The sequence below is a fragment of the Sapajus apella genome, unplaced genomic scaffold, assembly GCF_009761245.1.
Source record: "Sapajus apella isolate SASKATOON/1434 unplaced genomic scaffold, GSC_monkey_1.0 scaffold21, whole genome shotgun sequence".
In the NCBI taxonomy this organism is placed as follows: Eukaryota; Metazoa; Chordata; class Mammalia; order Primates; family Cebidae; genus Sapajus; species Sapajus apella.
Genome location: NW_022436961.1, coordinates 17,826,461 through 17,851,875, shown reverse-complemented (window position 1 = coordinate 17,851,875; position 25,415 = coordinate 17,826,461). Strand labels below are relative to the sequence as shown.

Sequence of the window (25,415 nt, the reverse complement as noted above, 5' to 3'; positions counted from 1 at the left end):
CCTCCTGAGTAGCTGGGATTACAGGCACGCGCCACCATGCCCAGCTGATTTTTTGTATTTTTAGTAGAGACGGGGTTTCATCATGTTGACCAGGATGGTCTCGATCTCTTGACCTCGTGATCCACCCACCTCGGCCTCCCAAAGTGCTGGGATTACAGGCGTGAGCCACCGCGCCCGGCCAAACCTGATCAATTCTATGTACTTTCTAAACATTGATGTGACTATACTCTTATTATTTTATAAATAAAATTTATTGAATACCCTTTCTCATCCATTTTGTGTTCTGAGCTCTTAGAACAGCTTCTAAAAGATTGTTTACTGAATATATCAATATATGCAGCATAGCGTTCAAAATCCACTTGATTTCATTAACAGAGCTTCCCAATGCCTATGCAGCAAATGGATTACAGGTGTGCAAAGGTATTTCTTCCCTTTGGCCCTCAGGACATTCAGCAAGAAGCAGGGCGTTGGGTAGTGAGCAACCTCAGACCTACCTCTGTGTGTTATAAAAATTTAATCACTTCCTGAGTGTGCAGTCCTATAAAAATAATTGAGAACCATATGTTTAAGACCCATATTACTAATTTTAAGAGAATTTAATGAAATTGATTAAAATTTTAAATTAAGAAGTTATGAAAAGAGCAGCCAGATTAACCCATGGAAAACAGAAGGAATAAATTAATCAAGATAAATACAGCCAATTATTAAACAGAAAGTAGTAGGATTCCCAAAATCCAAACCTATTCCCTTGAGGGGAGGGATAAGGAGAAAATAAAAACTGTTAGCAAATACGATAAGAAAATAAGACTGTATAGGCCAGGTGCGGTGGATCACGCCTGTAATCCCAACACTTAGGGAGGCTGAGGCAGGCAGATCACCTGAGGTCGGGAGTTTGAGACCAGCCTGACCAACATGGAGAAACCTCGTCTCTACTAAAAATACAAAATTAGCTGGGCATGTGGTGCATGCCTGTAATCCTAGCTACTCAGGAGGCTGAGGCAGGAGAATTGCTTGAACTGGGTAGGCGGAGGTTGCAGTGAGCCGAGATCATGCCATTGCACTCCAGCCTGGACAACCAGAGCCAAACTCCATCTCAAAAAAAATAAAAATATAAAAGACTGTATAAATTATAAATGATATTAGTAGAATAACCAAAACTATAGGGTGAATGAAAGAACTTATGGACTTATAATAATTTGTTCAAGTCTATTCAAATAATTAAATATAGAACTTCAACGAAATGGGTGACTTCTGAGAAAATCCAAAATGATCTGAGGAGATCTATGGCAATGGAAGAAATAGGTAATATTTTCAAAGACCAAACCTCTAAAAAGTACTAGGCCAATGGTTTCAGAAGTGAATTCTCTAAAAATATTGAGGTAAGGAGAACTTGTCTTAATCTGTTTTGTGTTGCTATAACCAAATACCTGAGGCTGGGTAACTTAAAAAAAACGGGAAAAAAAGAGGTTTATGTAGCTCACAGTTCTACAGGCTGGAAAGTTCAAGAAACATGGTGCTGTCAATTGCTGGGCTTCTGGTGAGGGCCTCATGGTGATTCTAGTCATGGTGAAAAGTGGAAGGGAATTGGGTTTGTACAGAGACAAAGAGACCTTTTGGTCAGAGAGGAAGCAAGAGAGCCAGGTGATTTTTAATAACCAGCTTTCATGGGGAAATGCTGGAAGGAAGAATTCACTCACCCTGAAGGAGGTTATTAATCTGTGCAAGAGGGATCTGCTCCCATAACCCAAAAACTTTTTACTAGATCCTATTTCCCAATGCTATCACATTGGGGATCATATTGCAACATAAGTTGTGGTGAATACAGACCCTATCTAAACCACGGCAGAACTTTAATGCTGTTTAAACTGTGTACTACTCTGAGAACAAAAAAGTTCTACAATATTGTTACCAAATCAGCAGAACATAACAAAACTTGTAAAACTTCACATAGAATGACAAACTGATCTCAGTTATGAATTATCTATAAAATAATAAAATTATAAATTAGAAAAGAAGACTGCCTTAACAAATAATATACCCTGATTACATAATGAAGAGGGGCTCGTGAGGAATGCAAATTTAGATCTGTATTAGTAATCTATCAACACAATCTACCATATTAATATGTAAATGAAAAAAACACTTTTTAAATATGTGTATAGTTGATAAAATTCAACACTAAATCCTGAATTGTTGAAAAGGTAAAGATAACAGAAGTTGAGAAAAATTTCCTTCTTGTGATACAGACTCCAAAACAAAGTCATGATTAATTGTGCAACCGATTTTTCAGTAAAGTGGGAAACAAGAAGGATGACTACTATCACCACCACATTTAAAATTGCTAGGCATTTTTAACTTCATAATTACATAAAAAGAAGAAATAAGTATTACACAGTAAGAATGAAGAGAAACTATTGAAATTGTCTGCATATGATCCACTACGCATGGAAAGCCCAAGAAATAGATCTTCTAATGAAACTAGTAAGATATTTCAATAAAGTGTCACTTTATAAACGGTAAAACGTAAAAATTAGTAGTCTGTATATAATAAAAGGATGTAAACTATAATGAATGGAAAAGTTCCTGTTACAATAGCAAATATGTTTAGACTACCTAGGCATAAATGTTTACCCTATCTGGACATAAATGTGAAAGAAAGCTTATAAGAGAAAAAATTTAAAATTAAACTCACATATATGAATGATATTTGAATCAATGAAAAGGCTCATTTGTTCATATATAGAAATATTCAATAGTGTTAACATGTAAATATCCTCAAAACTATCTTATAAGTGTATGTAATACTTTAAAAATATCAAGAATTAATGTAAAAATGACCACTAGTAAGTTGCTAATAGTGAATAGTAATGCTATGTACAATAATTTATTAATTAGTGGCAAAAAATGCTACTAATGTTCACGTGGAAAAATAAACATATGAGATTTACCAAAGAATATTTTTAAAAGAAGGATAATGAAAACAAATGCTAGATATTATAGCATACTGTAATGTGATGATAATTTAAACAGCTTGGGACTTGTATAAACAGATAAGTAAAGCCAGACCTTCTCAAGATAGTCCAGTTATCACTTCAAATAAATAGAATATTTCACAGGTTAATCAGTGGGGAAAAGATGGAATATTCAATAAGCACTGGGGGAAGAATTGGCTAACTCTTTTGGCAAAAAGTTATTGTGGGTATATGCCTGTCTTCTATTGCAAATGAAAACTAGCTTTCAAAAAGATTTGAAAAAAAATGACAGCACTGTTATAAAAACTAATTTTGGTAAAATTTGCTATACATGTGAGTGCTTACGCCTTCCCATGCATCATAATCCTACAAACCATGACTAAAGATTGGTGAGTTTGACCATTATTAGAAACATCTTGATATGGTTTGGCTCTGTGTCCCTGTGCAAATCTCAGGTTGGATTGTAATCCTCAGGTGTTGAAGGAGGGCTGGTGGGAAGTGATTGAATCATGGGGCAAACTCCTGCCTTCCTGTTCTCATGATGGTATTCTTACAAGATCTGGTTGTTTAAAAGTGGGTATCATTTCCGCCTTAGCTCTCTCTCTCATTGCACCATGGTAAGACCTACTTACTTCCCCCTCAACTTCTGCAATGATTTTAAGTTCCTGAGGCCCCCCAGCCATGCTTCCTGTACAGCCTGTGAAACTGTAAGTCATTTAGCCCTCTTTTCTTCATAAATTACCCAGTCTCAGGTAGTTCTCTATAGTAGTGTGAGAAGAGACTAATACATATCTCTAGGGGGAAAAATCAGAGACAGGGTAAAAAAATGTAGAAGTGAAACTGGTGACCTGTTTGATCTGTTTATATACGAAGAACACTTACAGCAAATAAAAATGTAATAGACAAATTGTAAAGTCATGAATAGACTTTTTAATAAAGGTAATACAAGTGTCCAGTAACCTTTAAAATCCTTAATTTCATAGCAAAGGTAGAAATTAATCAATTTATCAGGTTAGCAAACATTTTTTAAAATGACAACATTAATTTAACAGTAGTTTAGTGAAATACACTTCCATGCTATTGAGGCATAAAGGAAAGAATTATACAAAGCCTTTGATGACAGTTTGGCACTATCTCAGCAACAACAAAAATTGTTGATACTCTGTGATTCAGAAGTTTTAAGATAAATGTACAGAATTCAAGAATATTTTTTCAGTATTATTTGTAACAGCAAAAATGAAATCATGTAAATGGGTAACAGTTAAATAACTTATGATACATCTATAATATGGAGTACACCATAATCACTCTATGGAACATGGGTAAACTTATATACGTTGTTATGAGATGCTATATGTGCTTAAACAGGAAGATGCTAAAAAAAAAACAAGTTTTACATGTGGTTGTACAATTGAGGTAAAAATTAATATATTGATACATACGTATAGAATAGTTTGTGTATATAAAATTTTTGGAAGAACACAGGAAACTCTGCATGGCTATTTCTGATTGAAAATGCCAGCAAGGCAAGAAAGAGAGTTTTACTTTTTATTTTTTAAACTTTTGGAAATATCTGAATTATAATATTACTTTAGTTTTTTGAAGTATAAAAGTATTAGATACACATGTATAGAAATAAATGTTTTTCCTTGTGTGGTTTCTCTCTGTCTCATGCTGCAGTGTATGCATGATTTTAGAGATCTTTGTAGCTTTTATCTAATGCTTTGCATCCATTGCTTTGGGCACAAGATTCCACCCTAAATCGTTTCCTGTATAAGAGACTATATTGGATAATTTGCTGCTGGGTAGCTTGGATGGAGAGGGTAGGAATTCTGTGTAAGGGGTGGTTTTGAGGATGACCTTAAAAAATGGAGTTATTGAAACCAGAATGATTTGATAAGTTGGGGGCACATCCAATGTTGACCCCTGAGAATTTCCTAATTGATAAGTGGGAACACTTAGTCTATTTTACAGAAACATGAGGAAGTTTTGTTTTGGCATGAAATAAGGTTGTCTGGATTTGGGAGAGTCATGAAAATGCCAAGTCATTGTCTGTTATCCCTTATCCAGAGTACTGTGGATTAAAAGGGGATTTCTTTTTTTTTTTTTTCCCATTTATTTTATTGCGTTTTAGGTTTTGGGGTACATGTGAAGAACATGCAAAATTGTTGCATAGGAACACACGTGGCAGTGTGATTTGCTGCCTTCCTCCTAAAAGGGGATTCCTGTTGCCTGGATTGCTCGATCATATAGAGTTTCCAGTAACCAACAGTTCATTTGTGTGGCTTTGACACTTTTTCTATTTGCTTCATATTTGTGTGCTTTGCATGCCCATAGATTTCTTATTTTCTTTGTGTGGGACTGTTTTCCTTTTTTTTCATGTGTCTATCTCTCCCATTATGCTAGGAATTTACTGGGTGTTTAATAGTACAAAGCTTTCTTTAGTCAGCTCTAATATTAACTTCAGATTTTATGCCTTTAACCTTTGATCCTATTTGTGATTATCCTTCCTTAATTTAAACTCTATTGCCCTAATTTTGTCCTTATCTTCATACTTACACCAGGTGAATCTTCCTCTAGTCTGACTTGGCTTAGACTCTTTTGTTAGCATCTTATTACCGAAAAATTAACATCCCGACTTCTTAGTATTTCACTGTATAGTCCCCTGATAACTCTCTATTTTTATTTCTAATTATTTTTCACAAGAGATTAGTTGCCCTAAAACTGGTTTTCATGTGGCTCCTTATTTATTTTCATCTTTCTTTCTTTTTTCTTTTTTTTTTTTTTTGTGGCAAGGTCACTTGGTCACCTGGAGTGCAATGGCACCATTTCTGTCCACTGCAGCCTTTGCCTCCCAGGTCCAACTGAGTCTCATGCCTCAGCCTCCCCATTAACTGGGATTATGGGAACACATCACCACACCTGGCTAATTGTTGTACTTTTAGTAGAGATGGGGTTTTATCATCTAATTCCTGACCTCAGGTGATCCACCTGCCTTGGCCTCCCAAAGTGCTGGAATTATAGCTGTGAGCCACCATGCCGAGCTGTGACTTTGATTTCTCTATTATTTATGGACTCTTCAGTCTCTTCTTATGAAACTCACCATACATGACATTGTTTTGTTACTTAATATATGTCTGTGTTTTATTTATATTACCTTATATTGTTATATAATAATTATATTTATGTCCTATATGCACAGAAAAATAGTAAATTCCTTAGTGCAAGGAATTGATTTATCTTTCTTTGTGTTTGTAGCATCTACTTATAGTCTTGGACTAAAGAGTTCCTGATAAATGTTGCTGTATTAGCAGTGGTTTAGTTAGATGATAAGATTCATTAGAAATATAAGACGAGAAAAAGTAGATATTTTATATATATCATGCTCACTTTAGTGAAAGTTTTAATAACTTCCGTATACAAATTAGTACTTTTTACCAACATAAACATTTTAGAATTTTTATAAAAAATATTTTGGAACATTATTAGATTTATAGAAAAAGTGTACAGTAGCTCAGTGAGAACTGCTATCCTTCTCTCCCTCCATCTTCCCAGTTTCTCCTGATATTAATACCATGTATTAGTGGGGTACATTTGTTGTATTTCATAAACCAGTATCGATACATTCTTACAAACAAAAGTGTATAGTTTACACTAGAGTTCACTTTTTGTGTTCTATGTTCAATGGGTTTTGACAAATGCATAATGTAATATATTCACCATTACAGCATCATGCAGATTAGTTCCACTGCCCTAAAAACTCATATTTTCTTTCCGTTTATATCTCCTTCCTCCCCTGAACTCCTGGCAACCGACTTATCTTTTTATTTTCTCCATAGTTTTACCTTCTTTTCCAGAATGCCATATAGTTGGAAATACTTACTAAACCTGTATTTAGGGTTCCTTTATGACCTTCCATGTCTTGAAAGCAAATTTGTTATCACTGGATAATATTTAATTGTATGGATATACCACAGTTTGTATACACCTACTGAAGGACATCTTGGTTGCTTGCAAGTTTTGGCAATTATGAATAAAGCTGTTATAAATACTATTTTCCAGGTTTTTGTGTGGATGTAAATTTTCATCTAATTTTGGCGTGTATCTACGAGTGTGATTTCTGGATCAGATGGTAGGCCTATGATTAGGCCTCCCTAATCATAGCTTTGTAGAAGACTGCCAAACTCTCTTCCAAAGTAATTTTACCAATTTCCTTGTTCTTTTGATATAGTCTTGCTGTGTTGCCCAGGCTGGAGTGCAGTGGCAAAATCTTGGATCACTGCAACTTCCACCTCCTGGGTTCAAGCAATTCTCCTGTTTCACTGAATAGCTGGGATTACAGGCATGCGCCTCCATGCCCACCTAATTTTTTTATTTTTAGTAGAAATGGGGTTCCACTCTTTTGGCCAGGTTGACCTGAAATTCCTGACCTCAAGTGATCCTTCAGCCATGGCCTCCTAAAGTACTGGAATTACATGCATGAGCCAATGTGCCTGGCCAGTTTTACCAATTTTCATTCCCACTAGCAGTGAATGAGAATTTCTATTGCTCTACTTCACCAGCATTTGATAGTATCAGTATTTTGAATTATAGCCGTTCTAATAGACGTATCTCATACTGTTTTAATTCGCAATTTCCAAATGACATATGTTATGGAGTATTTTATCCTATACTTATTTGCCATCTGTGTGTCTTCTCTGGTGACATCTTTTCATATCTTTTGCCTGATTCTCAATTATGTTGTTTTTTTGTTGTTTACTTTTAATATTTTGAATTGAGTTGTATATATTGAAGTCTTTTATCAGACATGAGTTTTAAAATGTTTTCTCCCAGTCTATGGCTTTTCTTTTCATTCCTTTACCAGTGTCTATCACAAAGCAGAAATTGTAAATTTTAATTACAACATTTTTTTTTAATTTCAACAATGTTTTTTTAATTTCATGATTGGACGTTTGGTATGTTCAAAAGTTATCCCCAATCCCAAGGTCACGTAGGCCTTTTTCTATATTATCTTTTAGATGTCTGATACTCTTGAGTTTTACATTTAGATCTATGATTCAAGTTAATATGTATGAAAAGTGTAAGTCCTATATCTAGATTGAGCTTTTACGTGTGGATATCCTGTTCTACCACCGTTTGTTGAGATAATTATTCTTTTATTATTATTTTTTAAATTATAAATAGAGTAGATTGGTAAACAAGTTGGGTATAGAGTATTTTTTTTTTCTTGTTTGAGATTGGGTCTTGCTCTTTCGCTTAGGCTGGAGTGCAGTAATGCAATCATGGTTCACTGTAGCCTTGACCTCCAGGGCTCAAGCAATTCTCCTATGTAGTTGGGACCAAAGGCGTGTGCCACCATGCCCAACTAATTTTTCCATTTTTAATTTTTGTAGAGACAGGGTCTCACTTTATTTCCCAGGCTGGTCTTGAACTCCTGGGATTAAGTGATTCTCCCTGTTTGGCCTACCAAAATGCTAGGATTATAGAAGTGAGTCACCACACTTGTACTATAATAAGTCTTGTCCTATAATAAGTTAGGTAGTATCTGTCCTTCAACTTTATTCTCATTTAGTATTATTTTGGCTATTCTGAGTGTTTTACCTTTTCATATAAACAATAGATTCTGTTAGCATCTATAATATAACCCACCGGGGATTTTATGGGGATTGTGCTGAATCTGCAGATAAAGTTGGGAAAAACTAACTTCTTAATCTTGAGTCTTCCTATATTCATGAACATGGATTAACTGTCCATTTATTTAGATATTCTTTGATTTTCTTCATCAGTATTTTGTAGTATTCTCCATATCTATTTCATACATATTGCATTGGATTTGTACCTAAATTTTATTTGATGTGTGTGTAATAATGTAAATAGTGTTACGTTTTTAATTTCAAATTACATTTTTTGGTGCTGGAATACGAAAATAAATGCACTTTTGTATATTAACTTTGTATCCTGCAACCTTGCTATAATTACTTAACAGCTCCAGGAAATTTTGTTTTCAGGTATTGCAATTTTGCACATAGACAACCAAGTCATCTGAAAATAAGAAGGTCTTATTTCTGTCTTGAATTTTCTTTTCCTGTCTTGTTGAATCAGCTATGACTTTCGACACAATGTTGAATAGAAGTCGTAAGAGAAAAGACATCCTTGTTTCGTTACTGATTTGGGAAAAAGTATAACTTTTTTGAATATTAAGTAGGATATTGGCTCCTGGTATTTTTGTAGACTTTTTTTTAAAATCAAGTTAAGAAAGTTCCCTTTTACTCCTAGTTTGCTGAGAGTTCTTATCATGAAAGTCTGTTGAATTTTTTTTCAAATGCTTTTTCTGCGTTTATTGATATGATCATGTAATTTTTCCTCTTTAGGCTAGTAATGTGATAGATTATATTAATTTATTTTTGAATGTTGAACCACTCTTGCATATCTGAAATAAGTTTCAGGGTTGTGGTGTATAACATTTTTTACACATTGTTGGATTCTGTTTGCTAATATTTTGTTGAGAATTTTTAGACAGATATTGGCTGTAATTTTGATTTTCTGTAAACTCTTTCCAGGTTTTAGTATCAGGGTAATGCTGGCTTCATAGAATGCATTAGTTATGGGAATTGTGTACTCCTCTTCAATTGTTTTTGGTAAAGTCTGTAGTGAATTGGTATGATTTCTTCATTAAATAGTTCATAGAATTCACTAGTGAAACCATTGGCCCTGGAGCTTTCCATTTTGGGATAGTTATTAATTATTGATTTCGGTTACTTGTTCAAAGAATCTGTCTTCCATGTTTAGGTTTTGGTAGAGTGTTTCTTTCAATAATTGGTCCATTCAATGTAAATTATCAACTTTGTGGGCATAGAATTGGTCACAGTGGGGATCATTTGTGACAGCCCCCTTTTTGTTTCTGATGTGAGTAATTTCCATTTTAGTATTTTTCACATATGTATTTGGTTGCTCTATTTTTATGTTCATTGTCTTAATATTGAAGACACAAGGCCAATCACAAAGACTATACAATAATTCCTCTCTTATTTGGCTTTACCTATTGTGGTTGTGTTTTTTCTACACAATTCCAATTTGAAAAACCATGGTTGAATAAAACCTGCAGAGACAATACTGTATTTTTTTGATATTGTTGTTTGCTTGTTTGAGATAGAGTCTCACTCTGTCACTAGGACTGGAGTGCAGTGGTGCAGTCTTGGCTCACTACAACCTCTGCCTTCCAGGTTCAAGCAGTTCTTCTGCCCCAGCCTCCCAAGAGCTGGAATTACAGATACCGACCACCATGCCTGGCTAATTTTTGTATTTTAGTAGACATGGGATTTTGCCATGTTGGCCAGGGTGGTCTCAAACCCCTGTCCTCAGCTGACCAGCCTGCCTGGGCCTCCCAAAGTGCTGGGATTACAGGCATGAGCTACGGTGTCTGGCCTGAGGCATTACTTTTTTATTCATTCATGTATTTGATCAAGTATTAATTGACTACCACAATTTATATTATTTCTGTACAGAGAGAGAAAATATTTATTATACTTATAAGCCAGAAAAACAAGGCAGAACAGGTGAGTATTTCAGAAATAGGTACTCTTACAAACCTCAAAACAAGTATAGCATTTATAAAGGTGAAACTAGAATTTAGTAGGAGACCTCCAATTTGACATTTTAGAAGATAAAATTATTAGCATATTATAAATACAAAGCATTCTTCTGTAAATGAAATGTGGAGCAAAAGAGTTAGGAGACATGAGTTTGTAACTAACTTTGCCACTTTTTCTAGCTGTGTGATATTAGGAAGGTCAAAATTTGTTTGGGTCTGGGATATTTCAGAAGATCTGTATGATTCTCTTTTAGTTCTGTGGGATTCTGATTCTGCTTGCATCTAACATAATTACCAAAGAGGTGAACATAGTAATAAAAATGTAAGGAAGAATATGCACATTTTAGTTTTCAGCTTGTTTTCCTTTCTTACTTTCTCAATTTTCCTTTTTTCTTTTTCACTCCTTTCTGTCTTTTCTTCCTCTCTTTTCCTTTAATTTCCTTTTACAACATCTATTTTCTTAACTCCTTTCCCCACCCTGCTCTGCTTTCTAATGTGGAGCAGTTAATTATACAGAAAGAATCGACAGTTCGTATTCAAGATTATAGACAGGTTTCCAAGACACAGTTTAATGACAATACCAGTTTAATTCCCAAGGTTAGCCAGGTAAAGAGAGGAGATACTTTACCTGTTACTTTTTCTAGAGCAACATCTAGTGCCAGTTCTTCTAGCAATGGGATTTTTTAAAAAAAATTTTTGGACAGAGTCTCACTCTGTCGCCTAGACTGGAATGCACTGGTGTAATCATGAGTCACTGCAACCTCAAACTCTTGGGAGCAAGGGATCCTCTTGCCTCAGTAGCTGGGAGTACAGGCAGTCAATATTGTCCTTGACTAATTTTTAAAATATTTATTTTTGTCAAGGTGGGGCCTCACTTCGTTGTACAAGCTGATCTCAAACTCCTGGCACTCAAGCAGTCCTTCCACCTTGGCTTCCCAAAGTGCCAGGACTACAGGCTTGAGAATCACACCCATCCTAGGGATGGGATTTTTTTCACACTCAGCAATAAATGGGCTAAGTGAAGATGCACTCACTATTGTTGCAGTTGCATCGGCCTTTTATATGTTATTATTAGAATGTTGTTTTTATGCTCAAGCCTCTGAAGCTGGAGAGTTTGGTGCATTTCTCCAAGTCTTTTTACACTAGAGTAAGTATATAAGATTATAAAGGCATTATACATTAGAGTAAATATTACAAATATATGCATTAGAGTAAATATTTACACATGTTACGAAGTTTGTGAAACTGTAGGTAGAATATAAGGCTAAGAAATTTACATAACAGCAGCCCAAACAGTTGGTCGCTTCAACAAAGATGTTTACAATTCATGGATCCCAGGAATGCATGTCTATAGTCACACCTATTCAAGATGCTGAGGCAGGAGGATCACGTGTGCCTGGAGTTCAAGACCAGCTTGGGCAACATAGTGAGGTTAAATTGATTCACAGTTCTGCAGGGCTGCGGAGGCCTTGGGAAATGTACAAACATGGCAGAAGGTACCTCTTCACAGGGTGGCAGGGGAGAGGATGGGTGCCAAGCGAAGGGGGAAAGCTCCTTATAAAAACATCGGATCTTGGGAGAATTCACTGTAAAAAACAGCCTGGGGGAAACTGCCCCCCATGATTCAATTACCTTTACCTGGTCCTTCCCTTGACTTGTGGGGATTATTCTAATTCCAGGTGAGATATGGGTGGGGACACACAGCCAAACCATATCACTATTCTCATGCCATCCTAGCTTACTGGACTCCAGAGACACTTTCTTCTCCTTGTATGTGGGAAACGCTGATCTGCCATTAACTTCTTAGGACTTCAGTACTGCTTTCTTTCTGCTCTCCTCTCAGGGGTAGCTCTCTTCTGTCACTGAATTCTTAGCTCAAATGTCTCCTCAGACACTATCTGATCTAAAGCAACTGCCCTACGCCTGGGCTAAGTGGCTCATGCATGTAATTCCAGCACTGTGGGAGGCCAAGGCAGGTGAATCACTGGAGGATAGGAGTTTGAGATCAGCCTGGCCAATATGGCGAAAGCCTTTCTCCACTAAAAATATAAAAATTAGCTAGGCATAGTGGTGCATGCCTGTAATCTCAGCTACTCAGGAGGCTGAGAAAGGAGGATTGCTTGAATCTGGGAGGTAGAGGTTGCAGTGAGCCAACATAACACCAATGCATTCCAGTCTGGGTAACAGAGTGAGACCCTGGTCTCAAAAAAAAAAAAAAAAAAAATTAAGAAAAAAAGAAATGAAGCAACTGCCCTATCACTCTCCATATGTCTTATTTTATTTCAGCAGGGAATTCTATTTGGATTTATCTTTTACTTAATTTCGTTCCTTTTTAGTTTTTTTCTGGTTTCCCCCACTAGCAGGTATGGTTCATGAGAATGAGATCTTTCTTGCTTATTGTACATACTGCTATATCCCAAGAACCCATAAAAGGACCCAGCTGTAGAAAGTGCTCTAATATGTAAATGATATTGTTATATTATTATAAGTTGACACACATATATAAAAAGATTGAGCATCTATAGATTGTTTAATGGACAGATTATTGTGTAGATTGTTGGAACTTCTGGTTTCAATTTTGTAACTTAAATTGTGCTTAACTCATCAAATTGTCACAAATCAATTAACCTTGAGGATAATATAATAAAGTGTAATTATTTACTTTGAGGTACAGTAACCATGTACTGTTGATGTTCTACCATTCCCTAATGAAGAGGTACACCTGCTATTTAAGCCAAATACAAAACTGGAAAATCAGGTACCTCAATTAACACTATATGGTTTTGTTTTCCCTGAATAAATCTCATTTCTGCTAACACAAATGAAAAAATAACACTGAGACCCTTTTCTAAGCAACTGTTGTGCCAATTATAGACAAAAATTATACTACAAGATTGTAACTACAAAATTTATACTACAAAAATATATCTATGACTATTGAAGGTGAAATATACCACTCCAATAGTGGACGTAATATAAAATGATAAGTTTAAATTTGTGTGTCAAGATACTACTGTTTTGAGCTAGGATATCAATGTCAATTCCGTATGAGAAGTGTGAATGACTCAAAGAGGTTGGTACCATGGCTAATGTCTACAAGTGTGTACATTTGTGACCTTCAGTGAGAGGCAACTCTTCTTAAAATCTATATAAATGTTCTTTATCATGTCACCTTTGTCAGAGAGAACCTAATATTACCTTTTTCAAGACACAGAGAAGTGATTTCATTGATTTTTTTTGTGATAGCTGCAGCCAGTGGACTACCAAGGAGAAGGACCAGGATCGAACTTAATGTTTCAATGGTAATAGACTAGTCACCTTCAGGAAAGTTGTAACGATGCCCTAGGGAATGTGATATTAAGAGTGTGCATTTGTCATACGTGGCTGCCAGCAATCTGCAAGCAGTTTCCAAATGACATTCTGTATATCTAAACTTTATTTGGATGACTACATACCTGTTTTCCTGTTAGTAGTATTAGCAGATAGTTTTAAGTCAGTCTACTTTAAATAGTTGAAAGCTTTTCCATTCTTGAGAAGCCCAGATAATGCCTGTGACAATTATCTCAATTCTTTTCTAACAGGACGCATTTTTCAGGGGTTGATCAATGTGTAATACATATTAAAATATGGTGGTAAAATATTTAAAATATGACTTTCTTGGTTCTTCTGAAGCGTAGAATTTTACAAGTCATATTAAGAAGATCAACAGGATATTTTACAGTGGTGGTTTTCTCTTACATCTTAAGTATCCACATGTTAATATGCAAAACCGATTTTAAAGAATCGATTTTCTTTTTCCTTCTACAAAGCAATGGATATTCATTTAATATGTAAAGGAGAAGTTTTCTCCAATCGCTTTTCTTATTTAATACTCAGACTAGCTAGTTGTTGTTAAAATTTTTCCCATTCCAAATTATTGTAAACACAAAAGTAAGCAATTTAAAATTGCAGTAGTAATAAATCTGCATTTACATATAACTATTAAAAATCAAGGTATAGTAAGTTATCTGTATCCCATATGATAGAGTTCTAAGGATTGATCATACTAATTTAGCAAAATAGTACTGATTCTAGAATTCTGGCATGTTAAGATTCAGAACAAACAGGTCTTAACCCTTCAATGAAACAGATAATTAAAGTAACAGAGAAGTTAAAAGACTTGTCTAAGGTTACAGGGTCACTGAGTCTCACAGGATTAATGTTCCATGACTGTATGACCAGCATTTTCACTGACCATATTATGCGGTTTATGTAGATGTTCTTTATGTAGTATGTATAAACAACAGTACTTTAAAATTAGGAGTGACCAGGCATGGGGCCTCATCCGAGGACTTTGGGAGACTGAGGCATGTGGATGGCTTTAGTTCAGGAGTTCAAGACCAGCCTGGGCAACATGGTGAAACCCTGTCTCTACAAAATATACAAAAAATTAACCAGACATAGTGGTGTGAGCCTGTGATTCAGCTACTTTGGCAGCTCAGGTGGGAGAATCAACTGAGCCCAGGAAGTATAAGCTGCAGTGAGCCATGATCACAACACTGCACTCCCACCTGGTTGACAGGGTGAGATCCTGTCTCAAAAATAATAATAAAATAAAGTTAGGAGTCTTTTTATTGAACTTTTGCTATAATGTCTATAACAATGGGTCTCAGATTTTAAAGGTGTACATAAAAGTAACATCAGATCCTTATTTAAATTGAAGATTTTTTACTTCCAACTCCAGCAGATCTGTGGAAGGATCTGTGATAGAATTTGGATTTGAATTTGCACTTTTAACAAGGTTGTTAGGTGATTCTAATTTATTTGGTATACACTTTGAGATATTTTAATCTTTACCCTCAAGCCTAAGGCATGCATATAGAATAAAATCTTACATGGCATTAAATGATTAAGTCTTCCAGAATGATGAGGATTTCTAAGAATATAAATGAATGTAAAAAGTAGTGAAAAAATACAAATTTTCTTTTAAGATTCAGGAGAAAAGTCTTTGTTTGATTGAATTATCTTAGTCAAAACTTTGTTGGATCAGGTGTAGTAGCACACATCTTTAGCCCCAGCTACTCAGAAGGCTGAGGTGGGAGGATCACTTGAGCCCAGAGTTCTAGGCCAGCCTGGACAACATAATGAAGCCTCACTTCTAAAGGAAAAATAAATAAATGTTTGTTTATAGTGTGTATCCATCTACCATCTATCCTAGCCAAAAGCGTAAAGAAAAGATGTCTGAGAAAAGAGATTATCGGTTCAAATATGTCTATGATAATAAAGCAAAATATTTATTTTAATATAAAAACAGTTAAATTACTCCATTTTCATTCTAAATATATAACTGTCAATCAAGTAGATGTCATAAAATTAATGTGCAGAATCAAAGTAATCAGTCTTAATTGTTCAAGGAAAAATCCAGGTCACCTATAAAGAAAGATGTCCAGATTGTATTTTGGCTACTTAGCATTCCCCTTAGAAGATTAAAATTTTCTAGCCCCTTAAATTAACTGTGCACCCATTCACTCTTTAGACTTCCACACACCTGTTTGGCATGAAAACAAAAAGGATAAGAAGAGATGGTAAGATTCGTCCCAAACTGGGCCTTTTATCGGCCCACACATCATTAACCATCTATTTGCTTCCTATCAATGTTTGGCTTTACCTTCCTACTTTCCACCTGCTGGAGACCTTCCAGATGGAAGTCTTGATTAATCAGTTTCTCTGGCTCTTAATCTTCATCTTAATTATGAACATAAGAGCATAGATTTCTTTCCTTTAGGAATATGCTTGTGTTTGAATTGTACTTCTAGAAATGGGGACCTTTGGATTTGTTCCCTCCTGGGTGCAACCCATGAGCGGCCTAATTAGGCATGACTTAACAGCTCTTTCTTCTCCAGCATTCTCTGAGCTTCCACACCCAGGGGTGTTGCCAGATATTAGCATGAAGTTGAAATATGGAAAAATGCATAGATATTAGGCTCAGAAACTATATTCAGCAGGATTTAAGTCAAATCTCAAGTGTTAATTTTAAAGATTAAGCAGTACGGTTTGGCCAGAATACATGGTATTTATTGTTCACCTTTCCTACATCTCTTATAAGCTTTGGATCAGCATGTAAGTAAGTGGGAAAATTGTGATTGACTAAATTTGCTTCTTAGGGATATCATGACCTTTTGTCTATGAACTGCAACATTCAGCCAATGTTTCTCTGAGAAACACACTTCCATTTTTAAGGCACTTTGTCAGTAACTGAAAAGTTGGCAAAAAGAATATGTTGACTTATTACTTATGAGGTAATACGAAAAATTACAGTTTTTACTACCTTGGTTAAGCCACAGGCTTTGAATTTAGATGCCTTGATAACGATATTGTCTCATATATTTGACCTGTATTTAGTGGAAAAATGTCTACATACTTGATTGTTCTTTTCTCATTAGTCCTCTTCTTAACGCAATATTAACTCACTCAGCAGTAAGTTCATCCATCAGTTAAAATCACATTACTCCCTTTTGATAGCTACATTGAAACAATACGATCCACAACAATAGCTAAGCTATATTAAGTGCTTTCTGCGTACATGACACAGCTGTAATCACTTTCTGTTCATGTCCCCAGTCCCCAAAATACACTTATGAGATTAGTCTTATGATTATGAGCTGTGGCACACAGAGATTAAGTAGCTCGCTGAAGGCCAAACAGGTGAAAAGTGCGAAGTTTGTGAATGACTTGGAGCTAGAGTTCTTGATTATATGTGTTTATTTCTCAATCTTTACTATAAACTTGATGAAAGTTAATTTTCCATTCAGATTCTTTACGTGAGGGGTATGATTGTATGGTAAAACTTCACTGTTTGGAAAGTCTCTCTCTCTCTCTCTCTCTCTCTCTCTCTCTCTCTCTCTCACACACACACACACACACACACACACACGATAGGCGAGCTACCATACACCAGTCTTTAGATTTTTATAGGAGGATGTTTTAGTAAATTTATCTTCATTTAAATTGAAGAAGTATTTTATTTTATTTTATTTTTTTTTTTGAGTCGGAGTTTCGCTCTTGTTACCCAGGCTGGAGTGCAATGGCGCGATCTCGGCTCACCGCAACCTCCGCCTCCCGGGTTCAGGCAATTCTCCTGCCCCAGCCTCCTGAGTCACTGGGATTACAGGCACGCGCCACCATGCCCAGCTAATTTTTTGTATTTTTAGTAGAGACGGGGTTTCACCATGTTGACCAGGATGGTCTCGATCTCTTGACCTTGTGATCCACCCGCCTCGGCCTCCCACAGTGCTGGGATTACAGGCGTGAGCCACCGCGCCCGGCCTGAAGAAGTATTTTAGTTGTACATATCCCAGTCAGACAGGAGAAATCTTGAAATTATCATTATACTCATTTGAACATGTTAAAATCAATTCATTCCTAGCCTGCTTAATATAATAGCAATGGAAACAAAAGAGATTGAGGAATCAAAGAAATGAATATTAACTGGTCATGGTTTACACATTATTTTTGTTTCAAATCATTAGCCTGTAGTATCCAGATTAATAATATGTGCTTGTTTTAAAAATTTTATTAGGCATTTATAGTATATAACTATGGAAACAAACCAACATTTTAATGTTAGGCTTTAAATAAGTTGGAGATCATTTTTTCCCATTGTTAATGCAATAAGACATGTTGCTAATGAATATCTTATATGCAAATAACTTTAGTCATTGGATGGTGTTTACTCTTATGAAAATTAGGAGCACCTATGGCTCAATGATGTGGTTAAATTCTAATGAATATGAGAAATTTAAAATACTGGCTTTTACCTATAATTTCTAAAAGGAAAGCTAAAATGAACCATCATTTGTTTGCAATTGTGGTGCAAGGGTCATGTGGGTTGAGTCTATTTCTCTGATAGTTTTCTGGAGCATAGTGTGTGTTTTATGATACATCGATAGTTCAGGGACTAAGCAATCAGTAAGAATGATGTCTGTGCCTCATGGTAGACTAATCAAAGAGACTTATACGAGTGCAGGGGGAAAGGTCATTGTGTCTGCAAGGGACAACAGTTTTCTCACCAGGACTTTATTCTTTTTTAGAGAGGAACTCACATGTCTCCTAGCTTTAAGTCTCAAATGTCTAGTTTATGAAAACATATTTTATTTAAACAATTCTATACTCTGATGTTTACTCAAGAATTAACATATCCATTTATATAAAATACATACATTGTAATTGTGCTTTTCTGAACAAACTGTGGCAAAATAATTTATTGTAAAGAAACAATACATTTTTCTGAAGCGGTTATAGAAAAATCTGTTAATATTTTAAAATACAATACCTTTAAGCAGGATTAATGTAATTGGACAGCAGAAAATTAACATTCTAAACACCATAGACATTTCATAGACAACTTTCTTTAAATGACTTATGCCATAGATGAAAGAGCTTGAATCTCAGTTTCAACGTTTACTGCATGTGTAAATTTAGGCCCATTCTTAACTAATCTCAGTTACCTTTTGTAAAACATAGATAGTTAATAATATGATCAAACTCCAACAGATATAAAGTGTCATGCGTGTTACACTGCATATAAATACTCAGAAAATGGTATTTTATGCTTTTAGATCCTTTCTCTGTTCAGTATGATCGGTTGAGACACAAGTTGGCTGTTGGACACTTACATTATTCCTTTTCTATTTTGTTAACAACATGGAGTGAGAGAGTAAAAAATGACATATGAGTTACATGCTAATGGTAGTTACTAAAAAATAGCATTTTAGGTGAATGTTTATAAAGAAAAAAACCTGACATTAATTTACATGGAAAGTAGTAAGACAGCTTAATACATACATGCTATGCCTTATATTTTCTTAATGGACTGTTGTGTTAGGTTACGATAGCTTATTTACAGAAAATGACTTCATACTCTGAGTAAACTTAAGGGGTTGACTCTTCGCTTGTTTCATTCTTTGAAGCTCTGTTAATAATATGTTAATACTAGTTTCGCTGAACCCACATAAAAAGGAGACTTTCATAATGAATAATTAAATACAATGTCGGAAAATAAAATCAATCTTATTAAATAAACACCGTCAATTTTTCTGGCAAGCTGTTTAGTATACCCATGTCTAAGAGATTTATTCCCAATGAAAGTTCAGTCATCGCAACTTTATCCAAAAGTGCTTTGTAATCAGTTGAGATTTGTCTGTCAGCAGAAATGCATTAAGCCACTCAAATTTTCAAAAACATGCCATAACCAACTTGGTGAATGAAAAACCAGTGTTTGGGATGTTGAGAACCTGTCACGTTTCTATTTATAGCAGGGGTGTTGATATTAACATAACACATGCAGCTCTTCCAACATGCACATGGCACTGTGCTGAGAAGTACAAAGGAAATACTGGAAAAGTCACACATCATCTCCAATATCAGATTGAAATGTTCCAAGCCTCTTAATGCATACTGTAGATTTTGGCTGAACTTTACTATATCTAGCAGAGTTCCATGAGTTGACAATTTTGTAGCACTGACCATGTGTTGGGTGTTTTTAATCTCTATAGTAGTCCTATACAGTAGGTTTTATTATCCTCATTTTAGAGATAGGGAAACAAAAGTACAGAGAAGTTATGTGATTTACTTAATTCTACATTCATGGCACAAAACTTAGTACAAATATGAGCTAAATCTCATGTGTGAATTCAAATTCCATGTTCTTCTGTGTCATGGTATCTTCTGAGATGAGCTGATTAATCATTTCCTTTCACCAAAGCTGGCCTACAAATGTTGAAAAGGATGCCTTCTTTATATATAAAATGTACAATGTAAGACATTCAGAAAGTCATTAACATAGTTGAACTCTTCCTTGACTGAAGTTTCCACCTGGCTGGAAAATGAAGATTACTCCAGAAAGGTAATGTAGAGAGAAAAAAAAAATTTGTTTCAGTGAGTTTTAAAGAATCCTTATATTTGAAAATATTCAAAGTCCACAAAGCAATTGAGAAATAAGTAAAAATTTGGGGGGGATCTAATTTAATAAAATACAATTATTTTTTAAATTACAGAATTATTTTAATTGACAATTATATATATGAGGTATAATGTGCAGTTTCAATATGTACACATTGTGAAATGATCAAGTCAGGTCAATTGGCCAATCCACGACTTAAAATATTGGATTGTGGAAGAGAAAATGGAACAGGATTAATATGATTAAACTCTCCAACACGTATGTTCAGATACTTATTCAATAGGTATTGAATCAAGGGCAGAGCTGCACTCACGTCTAAGAGGAGCTGATTGGAATAAGTTACATGCATGTTCTTTTCCAAACCCAGGCTTATATGTGTCTTTATTAACCATGGTATAGTTTTCAGAGTATGCAAAATATTTTCCTGATTTTTGAATGCAGAGATCTAAGGAGAGATTGTTATATCATTCAGATGTTGCTACAATAAGCATCTTTCAATTTACCCTAGGATTTTAATATTTTTCTTGTTAGAATATGCCCTTTTAAAATTACTACTCTTGTTAAATAGCATTCCTTTTCTGAAGAATGCTAATTAAGTTTAGATTTTATTATGCAACATCCATGGAAATGAATTACATTTTGCAAAATCACCAGGTTTTAGGAGCAGACGTTTATTAATTAAAAATAGCACATGGAAAGTATGTTCTTAAATGCAGAAGAATATAATTTCATTCCAGAATAGCAGATAAAGGGAACATCATAAACCTACATTTTGTAGCATGCATGGTTTTTGTTCACAGCAGGAGAATAGGTGATGATGGGTGGGAGAGATACTGGCAGAGATAGGCAGACACAAATGACAGAGGCTGCCTTTGAAAGTGTGTTGACTTGGCAAAATGTAGAGAGGGGTCCCTTGTCAGAAGAATGGTGGATTTATAACTAAGGGAGATGTGTGGACAAGAGAGGAAAAAAGGAGTAGCAAAGTTGGTGGCTAGAATATCCATGAGAAATCAAGCAAAATAAAATGTACATTATGGTTCATCTTGCTCTGGAGCTAATTTTTACAGAAGGTTTGTCTGTCAGGTGTTATTTCTTTGCCATGGTCAATCTGTCAGGTTACCTAAAGATTCTGGATTAGACTGAGCAGATATTGACATCTTCCACATCCTCTTATTTTAGTGAAATTGACAGTGCCACTCCTAGGGAATTAATTTCTGCATTGTTGGAACCTGGAAACAAGATTTTCTTGTTTTTGTTTTCCTGATGAATGGAGCCATCATGTATTGCAGTCATAGGTTTCAGCAGGTGTATCTAAGTGTCTACATAAGCACCTTTCCTGATCATTGCCCCTTTCTGTAAGTGAAAGGTAATTTATGAATTTAAGGTGCTAGGCATTGAGGGGATTATTAGAACGTTCAAATGGGAATTACAAATGAGAATATAGGACTTAAGGATGTTAAAATTAAATAACCATGAGTAGGGTCCGGATTTTATTTTTAAATAAACATGGTTCAAATATTAGCTTCACCTCCTATCAGCTTTCTACATTCGTCAAGGTTATTTAACTTTCTGAGGCTCATTTTCTTCATCAAAACTAGGATAATTGACTCCGTAGATCTCCTGGACTTATTTTGAGGATAAAATTAGACAATGTGTATCTATCAAATTATATGGTCACTTGACACATAGTAGATGGAGCACATAATCATAATTATTGCCACTGAATTATACTGACCATTGCTAATGGAGCTGAATGAGGAGAGGCATTTGGTGTGGTTTCATAAGATAAAGTCAATCTGCAACTTATCAATGTCAGATATTGGGGTTCTGCTAAGCGAAACTCACATATTAAATCCTAAATGGCTTTAAAAATATGTTCTTAGTTTTGTAAGACATAGGATCCTGATTTCTTCTTCATTTTTTTTTTTTTTTTTTTTTTGAGATGGGGTCTCATTCTGTCACCCAGGCTGGAGTACAATGGCAATGGCATGATCTTGACTCACTGCAACCTCTGCCTCCTGGGTTCAAGTGATTTTCCTGCCCCAGCCTCCTGAGTAGCTAGGACTATAGACATACGCCACCATGCCCAGCTAATTTTTATATTTTTAGTGGAGATGCACTTTCACCATGGTGACCAGGCTGGTCTTGAACTCCTGACTTCAGGTGATCCATCAGCCTCGGCCTCCCAAGGTGCTAGGATTACAGCCATGAGCTACCATGCCCGGCGAGGATCCTGATATTTTGGAAAGTCTTCTAATATTGATAGCTTCATTACTTTGAATAACTTATTTAATGTCTTTGCACATTTATTTTGTTCTTCTGAATAAGCAGTGACATCTTGTCAATAATCTCTGGGGTGTTATAATGCATAACAGACATAAAATGATATGTCAATATACTGAATTAAAAATTTGTCTTTAAGTACACCTTGGAAGTATTTATCAGAAAAAGATATCTACGATATCTATAAAGAACACAGAACAGTAACCACGTACAAAATTCATCTAAAGAACATTAATAACCATATGCCAGTCAGAATTCCATGTTTTTCTTGAAAATGGAACTGCTGACTGGGTGGTGGCTCATGCCTGTAGTCTCAGCACTTTGGGAGGCCGAGGTGGGTGGATCACGAAGTCAGGAGTTCAAGACCAGCCTGACCAACAGGGTAAAACCCCATCTCTACTAAAAATACATTAATTAGTTGGGTGTGGTGGCACATGCCTCTAATCCCAGCTACACAGGAGGCTGAGGCAGGAGAATGGCTTGAACACCGGGAGATGGTCGTTGTAGTGAGCTGAGATCATGCCACTGCACTTTAGCTTGGGTGACAGAGCGAAACTCCATCTCAAAAAAATAAATAAATAAATAAATAAAATAAAACGGACACTTTTTTTTTTGAGATTTACCACCTAAAATTTTAACCCAGGCAGAGAAACAGTTTCTAAAATTTTCCAAAAGACATAAATATTTTCAATGTTCTAATGGTCATAAGAATATTTTGTGATGAGCTAATTTTTTGCAAAGTAGTAACTGAATATAAATGACTAGAACACAACAATCCTAAAAGTCAAGGACCATGAACATGGGGAAGAATTAACTCTTTAAAGCAAATAAGCTCTTGGCTAGGTGCAGTGGCCCATACCTGTAATCCCAGCAATGAGGTGGGAAGGCTGCTTGAGCCAAAGAGTTAGAGACCAGCCTGGGGAAGATAGGGAAACCCCAACTCTACAAAAAGAAGGAAAAGAAAAAGAAAAAAACATTTTAGCTGGATGTGGGAGTACATGCCTGTGGCTCTGGCTACTCAGGAGGCTAAGGTGGGAGGATTGCTTGAACCTGGGAGGTTGAGGCTGCAGTGAGCTGTGATGGAGCCAGTGTACTCCAGCCTAGATGACAGAATGAGACCCTATCTCTAATTATAATAGTAATAATTATAATGAATTTATTTCTCATATATAGACATGGCAAAAAAGTTATTACTTTAATGAAACAATAAACTTGTATGTTAACTAAATTGTCATATTTTTAGAGGCCATTTTAGAAGAGTGGGAAGTACAGGGAATTTTTAATTTGGCAAATAATTTACCTAAGGCATTTTGTTTAATGAAGAAAATTTAGGATATATGAATTATACACGTAAAAATTAGTGATACCATTATTCTGAGGAGAGATGATCTGTTTATATGCTAATCCTCCATTGATTACAAGGTCTATAATTTGATTTAGCTTTTGTTAAAAACATGGGAAGTTAATGGATTCATAACCGACCAGAGGAAGGTGGGAAATTGATATGGAAGTTTATCATCTGTAGTTCTCTTGCTTTCATTTTACAGTTCCAATTTCCTTGGGCATCTATGAGTCTGTTTTGTATTATTCTGTTTGTGTTAACATCTGTCCACTTTTACTGGTAGATATTTCATTTCAACATGACTATTAGTTCATAAGCTATAGAAAAAATGAGCCTTCCTGTTCTCAAATGGAAATTTGTCTGTAGTAGTAAATTCAATGAATAAAGTAAAATCAGACGATAAAATCCAGTGCTTTGACTTCCAGTTTATAAAAAAAAATGCTAAACATTTAAATACTGTTTCAGTAAACCTTTCATACATAAATGATATTCAAAGTCAGCCTTTCAAAGTAAGGTCATTTTTAGATATGACAGAAAGTCAACTGGGCAATGATGAAAGAACTGTTGCTTTATTCAATTAGAGCCCTATTAATGGTTCTTTAGGTCATATTGACTTAATAAGAAGGTAGGAAGGGAAACAACCTCAAAGCAACAAAGGTCCTCTTAGGGATAATAGATGTAAATTACAGACAAATAAGTACTGAAATGTCATTCCTGCTTCCAGTTCACCCTGCCATGCCTCTGCACTGGACGTGTTTATATTCTATGCCATATGTCCAAGTGTACAAGAATGAAAAAAGAGGTCTCAATCTTTCTGATCTTTGCATGGATTTAGTAATTTCTATAACTCAGTGTTTTGGAAATTCCCTCCACCACCCTCCCCCATCTCCCTCTCTTAACAGTTTTTCTTTTCTTTTCCTTTTTTTTTTTTTTTTGAGATGGAGTTTCGAATTGCAGGCCAGTCTGGAGTGCAGTGTTGCAATCTCTGCTCAATGCAACCTCCGTTTCCTGGGTTCAAGTGATTCTCCTGCCTCAGCCTCCTGAGTAGTGGAGATTACAGGTGCCCGCCACCACAGCCAGCTAATTTTTTTATATTTTTAGTAGAGACTGGGTTTCACCATGTTGGCCAGGCTGGTCTTGAACTCCTGACCTTGTGATTCACTTGCCTTGACCTCCCAAAGTGCTGTGATTACAGGCTTGAGCCACCGTGCCTGGCCTCTTAACAGTTTTACACACACATACACACACACACACCCCTACCCCTGTAACACACATACACACACCCAC

General features: G+C 35.5%; 1 protein-coding gene and 1 long non-coding RNA gene across 2 annotated transcripts in view; one reads left to right on the top strand and one right to left on the bottom strand.

Moving 5' to 3' along the window:
- LOC116558414 overlaps positions 1–865 on the bottom strand; it is a 1,490-nt gene extending 625 nt beyond the window's left edge. Inside the window, exon 1 of the long non-coding RNA XR_004271996.1 lies at positions 185–865. This is a non-coding gene — a long non-coding RNA (uncharacterized LOC116558414). The remainder of the gene's footprint in view (positions 1–184) is intronic.
- The window catches only part of SGCZ (sarcoglycan zeta), a 1,170,111-nt gene that overhangs the window by 125,422 nt on the left and 1,019,274 nt on the right, over positions 1–25,415 (top strand). The window lies entirely within an intron of this gene.